Here is a 23,796-nt window from a genome sequence, read left to right on the forward strand (position 1 = left end):
ACAAGCACTGAAATGATCGCACAGGCAGAGTAAGTCTGGAGCTACTCTGAAACTGCTAAGTAGTTAGTAATCGCATTATTGCGAATACATCGGTCGCAATTTTAAGAAGCTAAGATTCACTCCCAGTAGGCGGCGGCTTAGCGTGTGTAACTCTGCTAAATTCGCCTTGCGACCGATCAACTCGGAATGAGGGCCAATATTACTAATCTGTAACAAACATCATAGCTTAAAATACACATATAGTAAACTCTTAATGCACCTCAGCTGTCTTGTATGTGTGTCCATTACATTAATGGATTACTCATCTGTCACAAACCTCAAGGATTGAGTTCACCTATATGTCACAGAATCCCAGACATCTTGATTGATATCACTATGTATGCAAAAAATAATGCTAGATACGTTTAATCAACATTCAAACACCGCTTTATTCGGATTTAATACTCGTAGCTTGCATGCTTATTTTATAAATCAACTGAAAATAACATTTACTGGCGCAAACAGTGATGTGTGTTGGGGTGAGGCAGGTGAGGCAGAGCCTTTCCTGTCATACTTACGTTTAAACCAGAGTTTTGACTGAATAAAGTATAAGAAAAATACTAATAATTTGTTTGAAATATCTTCTTTGCATTATTCTAATAATTTTTATAGCCCAAACTCTGGAGTAAAAAGTCTATGGCAGGTGAGGCAGTGCCTCACCTGCTTATCTTTTCCGCACATCTCTGATCAAAACTCAACAAATTTCCAGGAGTTTATACTGCTGCACCTGTGTATAATGTCCAGATCTACCCCTTGGCTCATATATTGCATGGAATTCTAGCTCTGGGGTTAGCCAGTGCCTCCTGAGCCATTTAGCTCACCGCATGTCCTTGGGTGCAACTAAGCGTTAACAACACACAAATCAAATGGATATTATATACGACGATGTAACAGCTAAGAGTTAATACACAGGAGGCTTTTCAATGATTAAACAAAACTTATAACTCATTTGTAAGCTTATTTCAGCATTGGAAATTATATACATTGCTGCAACATCTATCAGTTATTAAACAGGAGGCTTTTCAATGATTAAACTACGCTTATAACTCCTTTTGTAAGCTTATTTCATATAAAACAACATCAGAAGGGGAGGAAAAGTGGGAGTGTCGGAGGAGTGATTGGGGGCGTGGTTTTGGCTTGATTTGCATAATTAGAGGCGTGTCGACCTGTCAGATTGAGTTTGACGGAAAGTGGTGCTCTCTCTACTTGCCTTAGAACCCAGTGTAGTGCAGTACATGTCCCAACTCTACCAATGCATATGTCAGAAATAGCCTCTTCTACAACAGAATATGTACCTTGCGCAATGGCAACAAAAAAAATATTATGAGAAAACAGCGGTTAGTCAGTCATTCAAGCCAGGAGACAAGGTATTGGTATCTACTCAGGAAAGCAAGCTGTATGCCCACTGGTCTTTAGGTTGACCATACTTAGGTCAACAGTCATAAGGTCGACCACTATTGTTCAACATGCTTTATGTCAACATGATCTTTAGGTCGACATGGCAAAGGTCGACACATGAAAAAGTTGACGTGAGTTTTTTACTTTTTGAATTTTTAATCTATTTCATACTTTACGATCCACGTGGACTATGATTGGGAATAGTAAACTGAGTGGAGCGAGGGACCTCGCCTGAAGCATGGCGAGCAAAGCAAGCCATGTGAGGGGACATGGTGCAGTAGTTGGGGTTTTTGGTCACTTAACGAAGAAAACGACACCCAAAAAAAACAAAAAAAATTGAATGCCTGAAGAAAAATAACCCAGACAAAATTATCTAGTCACAAGAGGTAGAAGATGTGTGGAATGATTTAAAAGAAACCTTGTGTTCAGTACCAGTCTTACAGGCACTAGACTAGAAGAAAAGGTTAATTTTACAAACAGACACTTCAGAGATGGGTTTAAAAGTGGAAAAGAAAGAAAAACAGTTCTTAACTTAGCTACAAGCTCCAACCCCAAGAGAAAAAAATATGCCACAGTGGGGCATGAGTGTCTGGCTATAAAATGGGCAGTGGAAACTTCACAATATTATCTTCTAGGTAGAGGGTTCCTGTTGATAACAGACCACGCCACATTGCAATGGATGCATCACAATAAGGAAACCAATGCAAGAGTCACCCAGTGTTTTCTAGCATTGCAACCTTATCACTTTTTTGATTCAGCATAGACCAGGCAAAATGTATGCGAATGCGGATGCTCTGTCCAAACAGAATGTTAGATTGGCATGAAAAAATGTATATGGTGAAGCTGGGGGTGGGGGTGGGGGGATTGGACGGAAAGAATGCTTAAATACTGTAGGTATTTCTCCAAAACCCATTGGTGAGGCGAAAAAAAGGTAAATGGGTGAAATTCATCAGGTGGTCAGAAGCTAAAGGGGAAGTTGTGTGGCAGAGAGACTCAGGTGCCACACTTCAAGGTGCTAAAAAGTGGCCTGGAAACTGAGAAAGCTCACTGTTACAGGCTTAAAGCCTGGGTGTAGTCTGAAGAGGGTAGTGGATGGAATAATAATATTAATATGAGAACCCACTAATCATTGGGAAAAAATATTAACGTTGGTTCCATGTACATAGGAGTAATGTCTAGGTAAACTATGAGTTTTTACCTTATTTTTTTATATTTCGCAAATGTTCTAAGAAATTAATTTTAACCTGTCTTTTGGTGTTGCCTACATATGCCAGACATGTTATTTACAGGATTCTGTAAAAAAACAAATTAGTATTACATGTAATGATATAATTTAGTGTATAAAGAGTGCCGTCATCTTTTCTCCAGCTGATGGATTTCTTGTCCATGTGCTTATAGCATATGCACCAGTTGCAAGGAAAGCATTATTCAGGAAGCCTTCATTCAGATGTTTCTTAGAATTAGGAGATCCTTGTGGGCAGGATAAAACTACAGTATTTGCATCCACTTCTTTAACAACTGTACGAGTACGAATTAACTCATTAGATTTTGTTTCCTGGTCCAAATAATCAATAGATTGAGAGTCAGATTCAAAGGTAAAACGAAAATTTAAATCAATCATATGTATATTGGCAATAAATTGTTCCATACTTGTTTTGTCACCTCACCAGATGAATATTAAGTCATCAATATACAGTACATATATATATATATATATATATATATATATATATATTTATGTTGCTAGGATGTCTGGCACTCGTATACAACATCCAACATGCTGGGGTGTCTGGCTTAAAAGTGTAATATAAAAGATGCAGACAGTCGGCACTCCACAGACTTGCAACAAATTTAACAAACCACAAGGTTGTAGTTCCAACATTTCAAGTATTGTTACATTTTTTCAAGGTTACATTCCTTGAAAAACTGTAACAATACATGAAACGTTGGAACTACAACCTTGCGGTTTGTTAAATTTGTTGCATGTCTGTGCCATGCCGACAGCCTGCATCCTTTTATTGGTTTATATGTAAAGCTGAAGATTTCATAAAGGACCCTAACTTTGCCTGATATCTACAATTGTATTATATTTATTTTTGCTCTTATATTGTATTTATAATACACCCAAAACACACTATTATTTATATTGCTAGAAATTTCTTCTATTATGTGGTAACAATGCAACTTTAACCAATTAACTGGCATGGTCAGACCCCATGCAAACGTGAAGGCCCACTGTGTCCTCCACTTTTTGACAAGGAGATCCATTCTGTAGATGTGAATAACAAAATAGTTAATTTTTTTTAAACTATATTTTAAAAAAAAGTTGTGAACGGTTCTGAATGGAAAAATCGTAAGTTAAGTGGTTAACAAACCCTAAAGATTCTTGATATTTACAATGTTATATATGCACTATTTCCATTATATCGTCACTGGTACACATTATAATGCACCTAAAACTAGAGATGAGCCGGTTCGGTTCCCAGAGAACCAAAGCCCCCCCCCCCCCAGAACTTCAAGCTCTGGGCCCAGATCCGATTCTGACTCGGAACTTCCCACCAGACTCGGAAACCAGAATGAGGCAAAACGTCATCATCCAGCTGTTGGAATCTCGCGGATTTTGGATTCTATATAAACAGCTGCACGCAACTGCGATTTTTACTGTAGACTTAGAGAGAGAGGGAGACAGACCTCTTTCTCTCTGTGGGTGATGGCATCAGGTGGGGTTAGTGTGTGCTCTGTAGGGGTGCTGCTGCAGTCACTGTGGTGTACCTGTGCTGTGTTAGGGGTACTGTTCTGGCTGTCACTGGTGTTTCATCTGCTGTTACGGTTGCTGCAGCTGTACATGGGTGTAGCTGTCCTCCTGTATGCTGTAAAATATAGGGGTGTTGCTGTTAAAATAACATTACACAGACCCTGTATGCTGTAAAAGTTCAGGGGTGCAGTTGTTAAAAATTAAAAGCACACTGGTCCTGTATACTATAAAAATATAGGGGTGCAGCTGTTAAAATAACATTACACTAAACCTGTATGCTGTCAAAATTCAGGGGTGCAGTTGTTAAAAATTAAAAGCACACTGCTTCTGTATGCTGTAAAAATATAGGGGTGCTGCTGTTAAAATAACATTACACTGGCCCTGTATGTTGCAAAAATTCAGGGGTGCTTGTGTTAAAAATTAAAAGAACACTGGTACCGTATGCTGTAAGAAAACAATGGTGCTGTGAAAATAAAGGGGCACTGCTTTGTGTGCTGTAATAGTAAAGGGGTGCTGTCCTGTGAAATGTAGAACAACAATTTGGAGGAAAAAATAGTGGAAAATCAGGAACCACTTCCGGTTCCTAGTACTAGTGCTGAAGTTGCTGCTGCCATCAGTCAAGACATTGACGATGCAATTCCATCAACGTCATCTGCTAAGGCCGATGCCCAATGTCATAGAGGGCATGTAAAATCCAAGAAGCAAACATGAATAATAACAAAAAAATAAATTATCTGACAAGAAATGTAAAATTGTCAATATGCCATTCAAGACACAAAGTGGCAAGGAAAGGCTAAGACCTTGGCCTGTGTTCATGACTGGTGGTCTTAGCTTCTCATGAGGGTGGAAGCCCTACTCACTATCAAAAAATTAAGCTTGTTAAAGCACAGGAAAAAATAATTGCGTTCAGAGATATCACAAATCCCAAAGGAGAGTCCAAGTGTATCCGCGGTTGCAATGTCTAGGCCTGACTTTCCCAAGACTGTATGGAAAGAGGAGGCTCCTACCACCATTTGCACACCCCCTGCAAATCCTAGGAAGAGCAATGCCAGTCCAGTTGCTGATATTGAGATTGAGGATGTCACTGTAGACGTACACCAGGATGAGGAGGAAATTGGTGTAGCTGGCACTGATGAGTAAGTTGACGATGAGGATTCTGATGGTGATGTGGTTTGTTTGAATAAGGCACCAGTGGAGACAGTTGTTGTCCATGGGATGAGCCCCTTGTCATGCCTGAGCAAAATACCAAAAAAGCCACCTCTTTTGTGTGGAATTATTTCTCCACAAATCACCATGTGTTGCCTTTGTCAATTCGTAATAAGTAGGGGTAAGGACGTTAAACAACTAGGAACATCCTCCCTTTTACGTCACCTGCAGCGCATTTATCAGAAGTCATTGTCAAATTCAGAAACTTTGGGTAAGAGCATAAGCAATCCACTAACACCTAAATCCCTTTTTCCTCTTGTATCCAAGTCCCTGCAAGCCACACCACCAGCTCCCTCAATGTCAATTTCCTCCTCAGTCAGGAACGGAGTAGTCCTGCAGGCCATGTCACTGGCATTGCTGACGAGTCCTCTCCTAACCGGGATTCCTTTGGAGGAACCTTGAGTGATGCACCTACTGCTGCTGTTTTTGCTGCTGTGAGTCGATCATCAACCCAGAGGGGAAGTTGGAAGACCACTTGTACTACTTCTAGTAAGCAATTGACTGTCCAACAGTCCTTTGCGAGGAAGATGAAATATGACAGCAGTCACCCAGATGCAAAGCAGATAACTGAGGCCATAACAACTATGCTGGTGTTAGACGTGCGTCCGGTATCCGGTATCCATTAGTGCAGTGGAATTTAGACAGTTGATGGACGTACTGTGTCCCCGGTACCAAATCCCGTCTAGGATCCACTTCACTAGGAAAGTGATTCCCAGACTGTACAGGGACATTAAGAAAAGTGTCCTCAGTGTCCTGAAAAATGCGGTTGTACCCACTGTCCACTTAACCACGAACATGAGGACAAATTGAGTAGGGCAAACTAAGGACTACATGACTTTGACAGCCCACTGGGTATATGTATTGTCTCCCACAACAACAACAGCAGCCGCACCAGTAGCAGCATCTCCCAAACGCCAAATTGCTCCTAGGCAGGCTATGTTGTGTATCACCGGTTTCTGTAAGAGGCACACAGCTGACAACTTCTTATGGAAACTAAGGTACATCATCGGACAATGGCTTACCCCACTTAGACTCTCCTGGGGATTTGTGATATCGGACAATGCCAATATTGTGCATGCATTACATCTGGGGATATTCCAGCACATCCCATGTTTTGCACATACAATTCATTTGATGGTGCAGAATTTTTTTTTAAATGACAGAGGCATGCAGGAGATGCTGTCAGTGGCCCTAAAAATTGCGGGCCACTTTCAACATTCAGCCCCTGTGTGTCGAAGACTGGAGCACCAGCAAACACTCCTGAACCTGAAGCAAGAGGTGGTAACGAGGTGGAATTCAACACCTCTATATGCTTCAGATGATGGAGTAGCAGCAAAAGGCCATTCAAGTCTATACATCCACCTACGATATAAGCATGTGACTCAAGCGCAGTGGAGAATGATTTCCGTGTTGTGCAAGGTGCTCCAACCCTTCTAACTTGCCACACGTGAAGTCAGTTCAGACACTGCCAGCTTGAGTCAGGTCATTCCCCTCATCAGGCTTTTGCAGAAGCGGCTGGAGAAATTGAAGGAGGAGCTAAGACGGAGCGATTCCGCAAAGTTTTTGGGACTTGTGGATGGAGCCCTTCATTCGCTTTGCCAGGATTCAAGGGTGGTCAATCTGTTGAAATCAGGCACTACATTTTGGCCACCGTGCCCGATAATAGGTTTAAAGCCTACGTTGTATCTCTCTTTCCGGCAGACACAAGTCTGCAGAGGTTCAAAGACCTGCTGGTGAGACAATTGTCAACTCAAGTGGAACGTGACCCGTCAACAGTAACTCGCTTAGCTTAATCATCCAGCGACCTCGATGCACCTCTTTTTTTTCTTTGCATTATGTGCTCTTTGGGGCTTAGCTTTTAAAACTGCCATCCTGTCTGCCACTGCAATGCTACTCCTAGATGGAACAGGTGTTTGTGCCGCACACTTGTGTCACTTAGCTAAGTCATCCAGCTACCTCTTTTTTTTTGCTTTGCATTACATGCTCTTTGGGGCCTAGTTTTTAATACTGACATCCTGTCTGCCACTGCAGTGCCACTCCTAGATGGGCCAGGGGTTTGTGCCGCACACTTGTGTTGCCTAGCTTAGTCATCCAGTGACCTTGCTGCAACCTTTTGGTTTAAAAACAATATTGTGAGGTGTTCAGAATAGACTTGAAATGAGTGGAAATTAATGTTATTGAAGCTAATAATACCGTAGGATCAGAATTACCACCAAATACTGTGATTTTATGCTTTTTAAATGTTTTTTTCAAAAATCATCCAGAACCAAAACACGAGCGGGGATCCAGATCCAAAACCAAAACACAAAGCCAGAAAAGTGTCCGCTGCACATCTCTACCTAAAACACACTTTATGTATATTGCCAAAAATTGCTTCTATTATGTGAGAACATTGTAGGGAGACTGGGTTAATACCACATTATTGCTACCATCTATCATCTGAATTAATTAGCTTATGGAAACGCGAGCATTTGCCACCTAGCTGAGCAACTATCTGTGAGTGAAATGACTGAGCATGCGCAGTTGCACTGGAATGCTTGGACTTGCCACTGGAGTGCTAACAGAAAACATAATCCCTTGTAACTGTTTGCCCTCTAGTGGCTAAGCATTCTTTTTAGGTATATCAAGACCTAAATGTCTTGTGATGTGCCGAAAACACTAGCACTGGCCCTGGCTCCACTTAATGTGCGGCGGATGGGGGGGGATTAGTTCCACTTTAAGCCCTGGCTATTATATTAACTATCTTTTGATCTGGACTGTTTACACATAATGATTTGGAACGTATATATAACAATTTAATGGTATATGCATCTGTTGTTTGGCTATATATTAATTACGGTCCACATTGGCTTTCTTAGTTATTCCACATCTGTAAGAAAAAAATGTGTATTAGAATATTATCTCCATCGAGTTTGATTCTATATTATCTTTATTGGTATATAGCTATTATTTATTATCCCTTACTGGGGTTCCGTATTACATATAATGTCTATATAGCCATATATATTATTTGTTTATTTATGTGTAAATATGCTTCAGGTTTAATTATTGTTGTGCATTTATATACATTTAAATGATTGTTATCATGTTGATCTGTAGTTCTTCACATTTAGCTGAGCCTATGGTTGGTTTATCATTTACCTCTTTAAAAGACCAATGAATGGTTCTACTCCTAAGTGAATTTATGTGGTATTTATTAAGGGGGTTATTCAGTAGGCAACAATAATGAGTTGTGATCATATCTCCCCGTTTGCTGCTGCAGTGCTGTCAATTAATGACAGACTGTCAAATAATGACAGTCTGATGCCGGGCTGTATCTTACTGTATGTCACAGGACCCATTCACGCCCGCACAGAACAGGTTCTTACAATTAACAAAGTACCAAAAATCGGTACTTTGCCACAATGGATGCAGGTGAAACACACCTGAATGACTCCTAATGAACGGGTGATGGCTCTCTATCCTGCAGAGTGCTGTTCCAAGCACCATACATGCCAAATACAGGTGCCACGGGGCAGCAATGGTAATGCGCCTAAAGTCCTGCACCCTTGGCGATGAGAGTCTATTACACTGATCCCCACAGCTTCTTGCATATGGTCATTGTTCAGATGTGTCCATCTCGTACATGTCCCTATAGTTATTTTTCTGCTTTCCAAGTTCTATTTATGTATGAGTTCTACAATTTCAATACTGTTCTTTGGGAGGAAATTGTGTGGCACATGTTTTAAAAAAAGGCCAAGTATCTGCCATCGCTGAGCTGGTGCAAAATTCAATACTTTTTGTGAAGAGTTAATGTCTGTCTATGACAAGCAACACTCCTGATAATGTGCTTTAATCATCCACATATTACAATAGCTTCACGCTGCAAAATAAAATTTAATTTTTGCATAATCTAAAATAATGTACCATTAATTAATGTACAAACAGCTCATTGATGAACTAAAGATTGACGTGGACCCAGAACAAAAGTGCAGTCTAAAGTGTTGATGGCCCTCACAAAGGCACTCCCTACTGCATGTGATATGCAGGTCAAGGTCCTCTGATGGGTTCCTAGTGTATGGGCTGGTGGATTCAGGAGAGAGTGAGGATGAGTAGATAAACGAGGTGTACTGGAGAGAGCTCATCAAGTACTGGTCAGAAGTGGGCAATGTTGGACCAGGGGATAAAGCAAGTCAGGAGGATGCCCAAGTCTTAACCTGAAAGTCACAGGAAGCAGTACCAGGGGAGCAGGCAAAAAGAATCACTGAACAGACCAGATCAGAATACATGTAAGTACACAGGTAGTTAAGGCAGAAAGATGCTGGAGTTCTCGCTGGTGTGATCCTAATACTCTGGCAGTGATACACAGTGCCAGAGCAGTTTAAATAGGTTGGATCAGTGGTAGCCAACCTTGGTCCTCAAGAGCTACCAACAGTTCACGTTTTCCAGCTCACCTGGCAGGTGCACATGTGCAGTTATTACTAACTGTCACATTTTAAAAGATCCACAGATGGACCTAATCACTTAACTGTGAGGAGACCTGGAAAATGTGAACTGTTTGTAGCTCTCAAGGACCAGGGTTGGCTACCCCTGGGTTGGATCATTTGCATTTGGTGCCTGTAGTCACATGACTGCAACTTACAAATAAGCAGGGACAACTGGCATCTCTCAGTCCAGCAGAGAGCAGAGGGGACGCAGACTACTGAGGCAGGTGCTGGACAGTACATGACTGGCAAACGTCCATGAGACAACTGCACCTACCTGGTTGAGACCAGCACTGCTGGACCCAGGAAACAGAACCCAGCCTTTGGCGAGCTGTGATCCAATGTTTACAGAAGTGGGACTACAGTATATTACTTCCATGCTCATAAACCTGTACCCGCTTCCAAGCAGAGTTTTGTGGTGCATTTGTGCAGATTTCTTTTGTAACCATCTGCTACTCCATGATATTGCTGCATACATTAGCAACATGAAACATATTTAAGTTTCTGTCTAATATTACTATTGAACCACCATTATTTATTTTGTTTTCTTTTTTCTTTTTTTTTTAAAGTGGAAAACTGTATAATACAACAATAGTTACATCAGCAAACACAATATACCAATGTATATTCCAATAAATGTTGAATAATAAACTATACATTAAAATATAAAACTGTTGTATTGCACATTGTAAACTCATTTCAGTCAAGACAGTAATTAGACATTGGGACTGTATATGGTTTATAATCAAGACTTTGTCAAATTATTTTACTCTCTCTTATTTATTCTCTCTCTCCCTCTCTTTCTCTCCCTCTCTCTCGTTTACAAATCATCTATTCTTTGAATTTTTCACCTAACACCTCATCACTACTCATCAATACTGTCTTCTTTTGCCAACTTGCCATGAAGAGAAGGTCTACTGGCCAGGTATTTTATCCAAATGTGGTGCACCACCTACTTGTTACATAACAGCTGGTTTATCAACACAAGGCTGGTTACATGTGCTACTAATTTGCTTTTGTATGGCATATTTTCCATTAGATCACACAGTGTTTCTAATATGTTAAAAACCATAACTTCTGGTTCACCTGAAGGATTAAAGGGTTTATTATGAATATTTTAACACAGAAAATATTTTTTTTTTTGGCTGCATAGATATAATTCAAGATTTCATTCAGTACAAATCAGGGTCCATACGATAGATATGCAGTGCAGTATTAGAAAGTAAAATTTCTTTATTTTTAAGAGAGAACAGAATCTCCCAGGCTCCTTGATGGTTTCTTCCAAGAATCAGTTTGCATTGATCTCCACAAATACAAGTAAAGCACATTCGCAGTAATTCAACAATATGTGCAATAAAGTTGTATTTACCAGTTATTATGGAAATTAACTCAAACTATTTTTGTTTAGAATAAAACTGTATAGACTTGGTAATTGAAAACATTAAGCAGTTTGTTTTCATATTGGCCTAAACGTGCTAATTTAAATGTTCACTACTAAAAATAAGAACTGGGTGCAGGTAGTGCAGCTGCTATGGGGCCCAGAGCTGAGAGGGGCCCACCTTCCCTTGCAAAGATACATGTGATATATAAATTTTTATCCCATTGGGTGATACATATAGGGGGTAATTCCAAGTTGATCGCAGCAGGAAATTTTTAAGCAGTTGGGCAAAACCATGTGCACTGCAGGGGAGGCAGATATAACATGTGCAGAGAGAGTTAGATTTGGGTGGGTTATTTTGTTTCTGCGCAGGGTAAATACTGGCTGCTTTATTTTTACACTGCAATTTAGATTGCAGATTGAACACACCACACCCAACTCTAACTCTCTCTGCACATATTATATCTGCCCTTCCTGCAGTGCACATGGTTTTGCCCAACTGCTAACAAAATTCCTTCTGCGATCAACTTGGAATTACCCCCATAGTTACTTACAAATTTTCACCTTGGGGCAAGGGCGTAGCTACCATAGGTGCAGGGAGTGCAGTTACTATGGGGTCCAGAGATGATAGAGGCCCATGTTCCCTGTCAGAGTTACATGTGTTAATATACAATTTCAACACTGGGTGGTTCCAAATGGTCCCTTACAAACTTTTGTCTTGGGGTTGCCAATATATCTAGTTATGCCCCTGGATCTGCTCATTGTAATTTGGAGGGCATTATAATGTTACATAATATGAACTGGGCCACTGTAATGTAGCATAATATGAACTGAGGACACTGTCATAATGTAAATTGGGGGTGATGTGTGGCATAATTTGTACTGGCAGCCCTACAGTGTGTCCTAACATGAGCTAGGACATAACTATGGTTCATAAAATGAACTAGGACATTACTATGGGGCATAATATTAACTGCTGTGGAGAGGTGTCTCTCTCGAAGCATTTGGAGAGCGGCCCATTCAGAATGTTATTATGGGGCCCACAAAGTTCTGGCTACACCCCTAACTTGTGGACTACAAAATATCTAGTAATTCCCCTGGACCTGCTCATTGTAATGTGGTATAAAATGATTGGGAGGGCACTATGCTGTTATATAATATGAACTGGGGCATGGTAATGTAGCATAATATGAAGTGGAGGCACTATAGTTTGGCAGTCTATGAACTGAGGGCACTGTAATATGGCATAATATGAAGTATATGTGAATAATTGTCCATACTGAGCTGAATGGTTTGTAAATGATGGCGTTAAACTACACTTATTATGAAGAATTTATTGTGTAAGTTTGCATTTAAAAATGGACTGTTAAAGCAGCTATTCACAGTGGGGTTCTTATTTAAGTAACAGCAAGGAAAAGGTGCCCAAAAACCCCAGGGCACAATGACCCAATCTATATGCTGCACTCTCAAAAATAGGAGCTCGCCAGTCCCAAAACTTCTACAAAAAAAATTCAAACACCAAGAGAGAGCGCAAAAACATTGGTTAAATTATATTTATTAATAGCCTATAATGCACAATCGAGTAAATCTATATATATAAATGCGAAAGCTCTCAATCACTCACTGACAGACTCATCACTAATTCTCTTAGTTCTTGATATATTAGGAAGCTGAAATTTAACACAGTTATTCTTCAGGTGTGAAATAGGAAAATTACGTAATTAGAATTTTAATAAACCTTCCCTAAGGGGGTGAATAGGGGGTTGACATAATGACAATTACAAATGCGTGGCTTGCGTTGCGTGAACAATAATGTTCAAACAGACATTTGGATCAACATTTGGATTGCACCTCCAGTGTGTAGAATTTAATGAACTACAAATTGCGGAAGCCCTCACTCACTGACTGACTCATCACTAATTCTCTTACTTTCTAGATATGTTAGGAAGCTAAAATGTAACATACTGTAGGTAATCTGCAGGTGGGAAATAGGAAAACTACGTAATTAGAGTTTTAATAAACCTCCAATAAGGGGTGGAAAAGGGGTTGATATAATGACATCATTATCGATGCGTGTCTTGCATTGCGTGAACCGTAATGCCCAAATGGACAATCGGATCAAAATTTGGATTGCACCTCCAGTGTGAAGAATTTAATAAACTACAAAAGTGGTCCTGTCACTTTGTACCGTATCTGCTAAGGGTACTCCACGGGTAACACCAAGAACCATGGATTAATATTTACTTACATTAAGACGTCTCAAATTAACATCTCTATAGATTTACCAAATTTTTAACAGTCATTTATATTTACTACCGTGAAAATCATAAACTCCCATGCGAAGAACGGGTAGAACAGCTAGTTGTTGATAAAACAACAAAATCTACAATTATACAATAATTAAAATTAGTTAAATCCTATAGCCAATGTAACAGACATCAACTTATCAGTTGCTCGTACTGGTTTAAAATGTCAGTACCCAAGGAAACAATGTCCAAAGGTTGTTGCAAATATCTGTGTCTTTATAGCCACTGTAGCTATTCATGAATAAATATATAATTTGGGGTAACAATTATTTGTTGTAATTATTTCTACAGGGTTTAGATAAGTCACATACTGTAAATGAATGAAAAGATGCAGAATCAGTATCATGGATATAGCGCTCACCACACTTCTTGTTATACGTTCAGGACATGTGCATCAATATGCAGGTCAGGAACTCTGAATCTCTTCAGAAACCTGACAAGTCAGGTGCTTATGATAATAATTGGTAAGCTCTGTAAAATAAGGCTAATCGGGGTGGAGTGCTATAATGATGTATACTTCCTGCACCCATCTTCTCAAAATACCTTATTATCCCCCAAAGACACCTTGATGCAATAAATAATAAGACTGGTCCAAATTACCTGAATCAAGGATATTGGGCGAGCTGTGTCACCAAAATTATAGCCATTATATGCGCTGTGATGTCAAAATGATTCATGTGCTTTTCTGTAGGTATTCCTATACCACCGTATGACTGGCCAGCCATGCTGCAAAATCATGGTGTATTCCTAGGGCTGTCAGAGCTGCAACAGTACTATTAGGAATCCCTGGTAAGATGGTCCATGATTATGGAGTTGATGTCACCAGCTGGGGAAACTTAAGATGAAAGTGGCTTCTGGTTAAGTGGCAAATTACCAGGAAATGTCAAGAGATGGTCTGTCCAAAAGCAGTGACAAGGATAGCTCTCCTGATGCAGTTCTCTACCTCCAGAGTCTGGTCATTTCTTTAGAGGAAACAGAATCAAAACTCAGCTGCAGCTGTACGTGACGGCTCTCAGGATTTGGGTTATGGATATCTCCAAACCTGTGTCAGGACTTGGTGGAGCTTGCTTAATGGAGTGCTGGAAGTGGAAAGGACTTATGTCGTTTCTTTGCATCAATATATTAAGGAAGATTTGGAGACTAAGAGAGAGTCTGGCTCAGTATTTAAGGAACTGAAACTAGTACCAAGGAGTTGGTGGAGACCCAGAGCAGGGGCGCGGAATCTAAACCGCTGGTGGTTTTTACCAGGGATCCCCAAAAAGGACTTTCGGCTTTTCTGTGCACAAAGAGCAGGTTGCGGCTGCCTGCCTGGGACACTTGGTGATAGCACTGAAAACACTGAAAAGCTGGTGGTGGTGAGATCTAGGAAACAGGGGTTTGATGACGCTGGTAAAGACTGACATAATGTCAGACAGGAACTGATGTTAGCAGTACTGTATATAGGGCTTGAACTGATGGTGATATTATATTGGACTGGAACCAATGGTGGTGTTACTGTATATCAGACTGGAACAGATGATGGCAGTTTATCGGACTGGAACCAGTGGTGATGGTATATTGGACTGGAACTGATGGTGTTAATATATCAGATTGGAAACAATGATGGTAGTATATCAGACTGGAATTGATGTCGATGGTGGCATTATATTGGGCTGAAACTGATGGTGAAAGTACATCAGGCTGGAACCAATGGTGATAGTATATCAACTGGAACCGATGGTGATATTGTATCGGACGGGAACTGATACTTTTTTTAAATCTCTAAAAACATAATTTACAAAGTGTTGAAATACAGATGGGGCATTACAGGATATTCATAATGACCATCTCGAATATTAAACGCAGTCTTCCACTCATCACCTTCACAAATCTGGATTAGGTCATATGCACATCTCAAATCCAGTTTCGTACATATGTAAGATCCTCTGACCCGATTGAACAGCTCAGTGATTAATGGTAGAGGATATCCATTTTTCACAGTGATATCATTGAGAAGGTTGACAGGGTTGTAGACCTCCATTTTTCTTCTTCACAAAGAGAAACTCGGCTCCAGCTGAAGATGATGAAACCTTTCTCCTAGTTTTCTTTAATATAATCAGACATCACTTAAGTTTTCAGAAGGTGGTGCAAGGTATGTACATCTTCCCAGGTGTCAAGTTGACTGGACAATCCCATTCCCTATAAGGGGGCAAGGCATCTGCAACTTATTTACTGAAAACATCTTGGAACTGTTGGTAATGAGAAGGCAGGCCCTCCAGAAAGGTATAATTGTTAAATCACTTAACTGGCTAATATTTTTTTTCTAAAAACTACTCAGAAATTGTCTTTTACTTTTATAATTGAATTAGGTTAAGAACACTTACTTAAAATATATCCAATACGATGTTATATGGATCTTAAATAAAATACGATTTTTTTAATTTAAAAAAAGTGGAACATCTGTAAAATATTGATGGTTGGAACATTATTTTACTTTTTTGGCATCTGCTTCTCTCTGTATCTTCCAGGGGTCCAGGGTTATGGTAAGGGGCTGCTTTTTTCACATTTCTTCAGCAGCTGGTAATGTCTGCAGCCACTTGGTGGGGGGTGCTGCCGTGCTGACCAATCAGCAGTAATCTGCAGCACTGCAGACACTGGGGGCAGGGAACCAGGAAGCAGAGGGACAGGAGGTCCCTCTGAGAGTGGGCTTTAACCACTTGTCTTGCAACCATGCCAGACAAGTGGTTAGGGGCCTTATTCAGAGTTGTTAGCAAACCAAAAATGTTAGCAATTGGGCAAAACCTGTTACATCTGCTCCACCTGCAGTGCAGCATGGTTTTTACCAGTTGCAAACTTTTTTGGTTTGCTAACAAACCTGAATAACCCCCTAAATTCCATGTTGATTTAAACTGATAATGTGCAAATACTGTACCTGTTTTTAATTCAGAAAAATTTACTTTTGAAGCGTAGCATTTATGGGAGACGATGTATCAAAGAGTGGACATGTGGAGAAGTTTCCCTAGCAGCCAATCATCTACTGTTCCTTTCATTTTATAAAATGTACTTGATAAATGCTTGCTAGAAGTTGAATGGTTACCATGGGCAACTTGTCTACTTGTCTAATTCTTCACTCATAGGGCCTAATTCAGACCTGATCACAGCAGCAAAATTTTTCTCTAATGGGCAAAATCACATGCACTGTAGGTGGGGCAGATTTAACATGTACATATAGAGTTGTGGGTCTGACATTTAAGGCACATTTCCAAGACTGCATAATCATGAATAAGAGAAGTTTTTATTTTTCCTAATGTTTTGAATACACATCTAGAACCAATGGATAGTGGATACCCATAATATCTCCCTCAATATTAATATACAACAGACATTCACTGTCAATTAAAAGGTAACCTAAATTTATATCAACAGATAAACATTTTCTTGTTAAAGAGCAATACAAAATGTTTAAATGTCCTTCATTAACATTAGAAATTCCTCATCTGTAAGTGGTTTGATAGCTTTTCAGTAATTTGCAACAGAGCAAAGCTGTATGAACTGCTGCATCATCATATTTTGCTTGGCTGTATTCAGCTATTGTCGCTGTAAGCTTGATGAAGTCCGTATTCCCAGAATGTTCCCCTAAGATCTACAAGTATTCCGTAATGACATTATTCCAAAATGACAACATAGTTTGCAAGAAGCTAAAGAACAGTGTTTATTTTTCCACCTGCACTAACCATAAAAGTGCGAGGAAAGCAGATACTTTGACACACATCTTGCATTTGTTGAAAATATTCTGAAATTAACAACAAAAAAAAACAAAGTATTTTTTTGTTTTCTTAAGGCCAGTACTCACTGGCCGATGGCAGAGAGATGTGTGCTGAGCGGTTCGCTCAGCACACATCTCTCCCGGCGCTCAGCACAGCGCGATCTGTGCTGAGCGGGCGGGGGGAGACGGGGGGGCCGCTCACTTCACCCAGCGGGAGAAGATTGGCCTGCAAGATTGGCCTGGGCTGCGCATCGCTATCGCTAAGGGGGCTACACACGGAGCGATCGTGCTTAAAATCTAAGCAATCTAGTCAGATTGCTTAGATTTTAAGCAGCGATCGCTCCGTGAGTACCCCCCTTTACCCTTTCAATTGAATTAGCAACTGGGAGAAGAAGCAGCTTTGGTTAGAAGATATTACAAACCCTGATGCTCATTTTGAATTGTGCTTAATTTAATTTTTTTTATGCTTCTGCACACCTAAAATGCATATGTTTACATCTGTATTAAACATTTTTCTTATTCCTGTCTTATACCTGGAGAGGCGGAATGGTAGGAGGGAAGAATCATGCAGGCATACTGTAGGTAGGGTATAGAATAGGAGAATTGGACATGCAAAAATATATGAGGGTGGGACCCTCCAAGAAACATAACTATATTTTGCTCTTGTTCTACAATCAATGTCATACTCAAGCAGATTATTTTTGAGGTCATTCATGGGTTCTGTGTGGTCTTCTGGTCTTTCAATCAGTTTTAATCAATCTATCTATCTATCTATCTATCTATCTATCTATCTATCTATCAATGCTTTACTTGCCTACCACTACATATTCCACCTCCATTGCCATGTACAGGCCTGCCCATAGGTGTATCTGGCATTGCAGGGGCATATGTGCATCTGGCACTGTGGGGGCATTTGTGTATCTGGCACTGTGGGGTATATGTGTATCTGGCACCTTGGGGCATATGTGTTTCTGGCACTGTGGGGGCATATTTGTATCTGGCACTGTCAGGCATATTTGTATCTGGCACCTTAGAAGCATATCTGGCACTGTGGGGGCAAATCTGAAACTGTGGGGGCATATCTAGCACTGTTGGGGGCATATGTGTATCTGGCACAGTTGGGGTGTATCTGGCATTGTGGGGGCATATGTGTATCTGACAATGTCCTCATTTCAGTATCTAACAAACAAAGGTAAGCTTAGCTTACTGCGGTTTGCCCCTATACTGATTATGCCTTCTACAGATTTACAGCATTGCTGGGTCTGCGCCAGGTAAAAAATGTCATAAGCATGTGTAGACTTGCCATCACACATTGTGCATGACACAACATCCTATCACTGGCAGCAGTAGACTGCCAGCAACAAAGCGGAAGAGGACTAGTAGGCCGATATCACTGGACCTCACCAGAGACGTAAGTAATGTTAAATACCAATGGGATATTCATTAGTATCACTACGATATTAAACAAAATATGCCACTGGTAATAATAATCATTTTTAAATGGAGCCCTATGCATGTTTGTTTACATATAGAAGTAGTGCAACATTCACAGGGTTAACTGTGACCATGTTGTCACAATATGTTTTTAATTCACAGATCTGTGCTATATATTGGTGAAGGGCTCATTTTTGACTAAGAGCTCCACATTTTGTTGAGCCTTTGCTGATCCAGTTGATGATTTTTGAGTTATCCCATATGTTGTATCATTTACAATGTAATTTAGGAGTTTCAGTTGATACTTGATGCTTTATAAATGGAAAGTCCAAATCTCAATATACCATTGGAGTAGCTATCAATGTTTTAGATTTTAATTAACTGTAAATAAATTAAATGTCTTTACACCAATTTAGATTTCAATTCTAACACAATTAACCCTTTCACGCATAGAGGCCATGACAGTGGACAGCTGTTTTTAAGTCATTATCGCCTATAGAAACTATCTTTTGGCTTCACTAGTGCATTGTGTCATCTTCTAAGGAGCTGTACCAAAATTAGAGCACTTCATGGATTTCTGGCATATACAGTATATATACTAAAAGTTATCAGAGCAAGAACAAAAAATAAATTAAAGGAAAGTAATGTTTAGGGCATAATATGGTAGATGTTTGATCAAATACTCTATTGTTTCACGGTTTATGTAAAACCATACAGTATGTCCACTTCAGTAGAAATTATGCAAAATAAAGATCCATACTGCATGCTAGGCTTATGCTGGCATATATCGGCCTAAACTAAATATTTTCCTCATATAATAGCCATATATGGCAGTTTTAAAAGCTGATAGCATTATATGTATCATTATATGTTACCTTAACTTATTTCAATTGTAAATTATTTCAATTATTATCATTAGCAGATGTGGTAATATTGGTGGATGCTTTACTGGTATTGTTTTTATTGTCTCCAGACATGCACTATGAGACGTACAGTAGATCTCATGAATCAGCATGTTGTGATGTACCTACACAGACGTAAAAACAAGAGAAGGTACATTCGGGTGTTCTTTCACTTTCTTGATGTGACTTGTGTAAATGCATGGCGGCTGTATATTGAATGTCTGGATTCAATGACAAGAATCAGTTGGATTTCAAAACATCCATTGCTCAAGCATTGATCGATGCTGGCTCTATAAAGCAACATCAAAGATGAAGATCAAATGAGACACCACCTCCGTTGAAGTGCATGGCCATATCAAAGGCACCCTCTTAATTCAGGTTCAGTGTGGGAAATCAGTGCTCAAAGCTTACGGATGTAAAACATGCTAACAGTAACAGGTGCCACGATTCAGCATGTACAATGAACATAAAACTAAGTAAATCTCCATGTAGTGCCTTCAGCCTCTTTGTCCAGTGATTTTAAAGGATTTTATTTTTTTGGAGAAAGAAAATAGAGAAAGCAAAATAATAAGAAGAACAAACTGGAACCATACAAGATTTTATTACATTTTACCTTACTTTTTTGGGAAAAAACCCAAACAGTTATAATACTGTTCCATGATAATAGGGCAATGTTTTATGTCACATACAGTATGCATAATGTCCTCTTAGGTGGACACATGTATAACAGCTATAGTTTTATAGTTTAAAAATGCCCCAATGACTAATAAACTAAAAATCTAAACTAAAAATCTAGCATTAATGAATTATAATTCAAGCGTGAAAGAGTTAATTTGGCATAAAGACACAGGGGTTTATTCTGAGTTGGGAACAAAGTAGAAAAAGCAAGTAAGATTGTATCTAGAACAAACCATGTTGTAATACAAGAGGTGCACACACATTTATTCTAGTATTTACTGTTTTTGTATGCAGGGTTTGTGCATGTAGCCCACAAATGTTGGAAAGCTTAATTTTTACTCTACAATTTACATGTGAGTTTGGATACCCCCTCTCAAATCTAAATCTCTCTGCACATTTTAAATCTGCCCCACCTGCTGTGCAACATGTTTTTACTGGTTATGGATCAATAGATCTACAGTCAGAGGGTCTACAATCATTAGGTTGACACCATATGGTCGACAGTGAACAGATCGACATAGACAAAGGGTCGACGTGGTTATTAGGTCAACCCATGAAAGGTCGACACAGGAAAATGTTGACAGGTTCAAAAGGTCGACATGTGAAAAGGTCAACACAACATTTTGGCATTTTATTGTGTTGTTTTCACCATCTCTTCACGTGGACTCCCAATTAGTACACTGCGTCCCCTCGCATGGCTCACTTCACCCACCATGCTTTGGGCAAGTTGCCTCGCCCCATTCTGCAGCACTTGGCACATGCTACTATTCCAAAAAGTAGTCCATGTGGATGGTAAAGGAAGAAAAAGTAAAAAAATACATTTTGTCGACCATGTGTGTGTCGACCATTGGCATGACGACCAATTGATCCTGTTGACCTTTGATACCTGCACACTCTAAGCACTAAGAACACTGATAGTAAAAATTATTTTGATAAACTCTCACAATTAACATGGAGTATAAGTGAAGTTCTTAGCACAAGTGAAGTGTGCTTAGGATTTCACTTATACTCCCTGTTAATTGTGAGGGTTTAGCAAAATAATCTTTACTATCAGTGTTCTTAGCACTTAGAGTGTGTATCAGTACTTTTCTTCCTCCAGCATAGTATAAGCACCCTCTTAATATGCTATCCCAGTGGTTCTCAAACTGTGTGTCGTGGCACCCTGGGGTGCTGCAGGACACTTGCAAGGGTGCCAGAGGTTGGTGGTCTAGGACCAATTCAAACTATTTATTGTCAATGTAATAGGCAAAACTAGTGCTTGTGGCTGCCAATCATAAAATATGTGGACAAACAGAAGCAAATCTTGTTCCTCACCACAAAATTGAACCTATGGATGAATGTAGTTAATGCAATATTTAAAAAAAAAATTCTCAATAAGAAACATTTGGCCTGGGTGTGCCATGAAAAAATTCTGATACTCTAAGGGTGCCGTGATTCAAAAAAGTTTGGGAACAACTGTGTTATTCAGTTCCCCCCTTTGACCTTCTGTACCTGTTAACCAAAAGCACTATCGACCTTTCATTAGTCAACCCAATGACCATCTCAACCTTTTGACAATGTCGGCCTAATGCATGTCGACCATAATGGTGTCAACCTATTGACTATCTAATTAGACCCTGAATATCTATGGATTACATACAGTCTTTACCAAGTTGCAAAGGTACTTGCTCTTTTTTTGCTTTGCTCCCAACTAAAGAATTGCTAATTAGTCTCCTGAAAATGTGGAATACGCTACCAGGAATAGCCAAAATATGCCAGAACTGTATTCAGTCTGATGTTTTATGAGTAAAGCCTATTTAATAAAGAAAGTAATTAAGAAATTATAATTCAGCCTCTGAGCAAGATTTTCTTTCAGTACTTTCCAGATGTTGCAATCCTATGCTTATTTATGAGGTATGAAGTGCCAAATATCTTCTAGGCAATTTTAAAATAATTGAATAAACTAATATATATGATATTATCTATGGGGCAGTCATATTTGCTAGTTCAGCTAAAGGTACAAAAAAGAGACAATTAGGACAAATGTATCTAAGTATAGATGTGAGTGTAGGGTCTCTCCAAAAATGAGGATTCTTGAAATTGTGTTAGTTTGTGTAAAAAATGTGAACCAATACCTCATATTTTTATTATGCTAGACACAGTATATTGAGATTAGTACTAACAATAAATCTTTTGCATGTAGACTGCTACAGTAGCTGCAAAATTGGCACAAACTTCAGGCAGTAAAATGGTTAATTGGCTTTAGTCACATTCATTATAATATGTAAATATGGCCATGGTTCACTAGAGGTCCAACTGTACTCAGAATGCATTATCTTCAGATGCTTCAATATTTGCTGCAGAACCTCACAAGATTGCACCTCATACTTGCCCTCTCTAGAATTGTCTGGGAGGCTCCAGAAAACTGTGTGGCACTCCCGGCCACCCGGAAAGATGGCAAGTAGCCCAAAGCCAGCCGCTACCCCTGCCAGTTAGCTAGGTGATTACATGATTCACGCTGAATTGCACCATCATAGCAACTTCCCACACTGTGCAATGCTCATAATCTCCATATTGTACAGAAGGGGGCATTGTCATGATGACACAGAAACCAGTCCCCCGTGTAGCCTCTTATGACTTGCCCTACTCATTGCTGTGCCCAGCTGGCTGCCCCCTCCAAGAGTCAGCAACTATGTTGCACTCCATCCAACATATTTCTCTGACAAGTAGTTCCCACTAGAAGGGGACACAGTTAGTAAAAAAACATGTACTGTATCTACAGTACCTCACAAATCTAATACCAAAATAAAGTAGTTCCTGTACAAATGAATTGATACAATCACTAAGAAAAATGTTTTGACTGAAATAATAAAACAAAGTCTAGAATGTCATTATAAGAACTGTATAATTAATCAGGTTTCATTCTTTTGGCCCGTCAAAACATACAGTACACAGAAGTGTTTCCCAACCACGGTCCTCAAGGCACAGTAACAGTCCTGGTTTTAGTGATATCCAGGCTTGAACACAGGTGACTTAATTAGTAGCTCAGTTATTTTGATTTAACCATCTGTACTGAAGCCTGGCTATCACTAAAACCTGCACTGTTGGTGTGCCTTGAGGACCGCGGTTGGGAATGCCTGGTATACAGTATTCAAATTATGTATTATAGTCAGTATTGATTGTTAGTTCTAGTAATTTAATTCCTTTGAAGCTAAAACATTTGGAATGTGTAGGACAGTAAACTAACATTATTTAGCTCAAGTAGATCTAACATAAGATTGGGCAGCTTCATGAATATTTGAAACTCATACATCAAATACTGTACATAGGAGCTGATGCCGTGTTGAACATATAGTATGGCTGTTGGCAGAGTGTGTCTTCTGTGGTTTTGTACCGCGTATGCTTGGGAACAGAGCATAAACATGTTTCGGTGATGCAGCGCGATATGTATTTCAGGCTCATCTTCCCTTGCGACTGAAGAGGTGGCACTAGGAAGTCCACTTGCAAAGATGC

The sequence above is a fragment of the Pseudophryne corroboree genome, chromosome 2 (assembly GCF_028390025.1).
Source record: "Pseudophryne corroboree isolate aPseCor3 chromosome 2, aPseCor3.hap2, whole genome shotgun sequence".
In the NCBI taxonomy this organism is placed as follows: Eukaryota; Metazoa; Chordata; class Amphibia; order Anura; family Myobatrachidae; genus Pseudophryne; species Pseudophryne corroboree.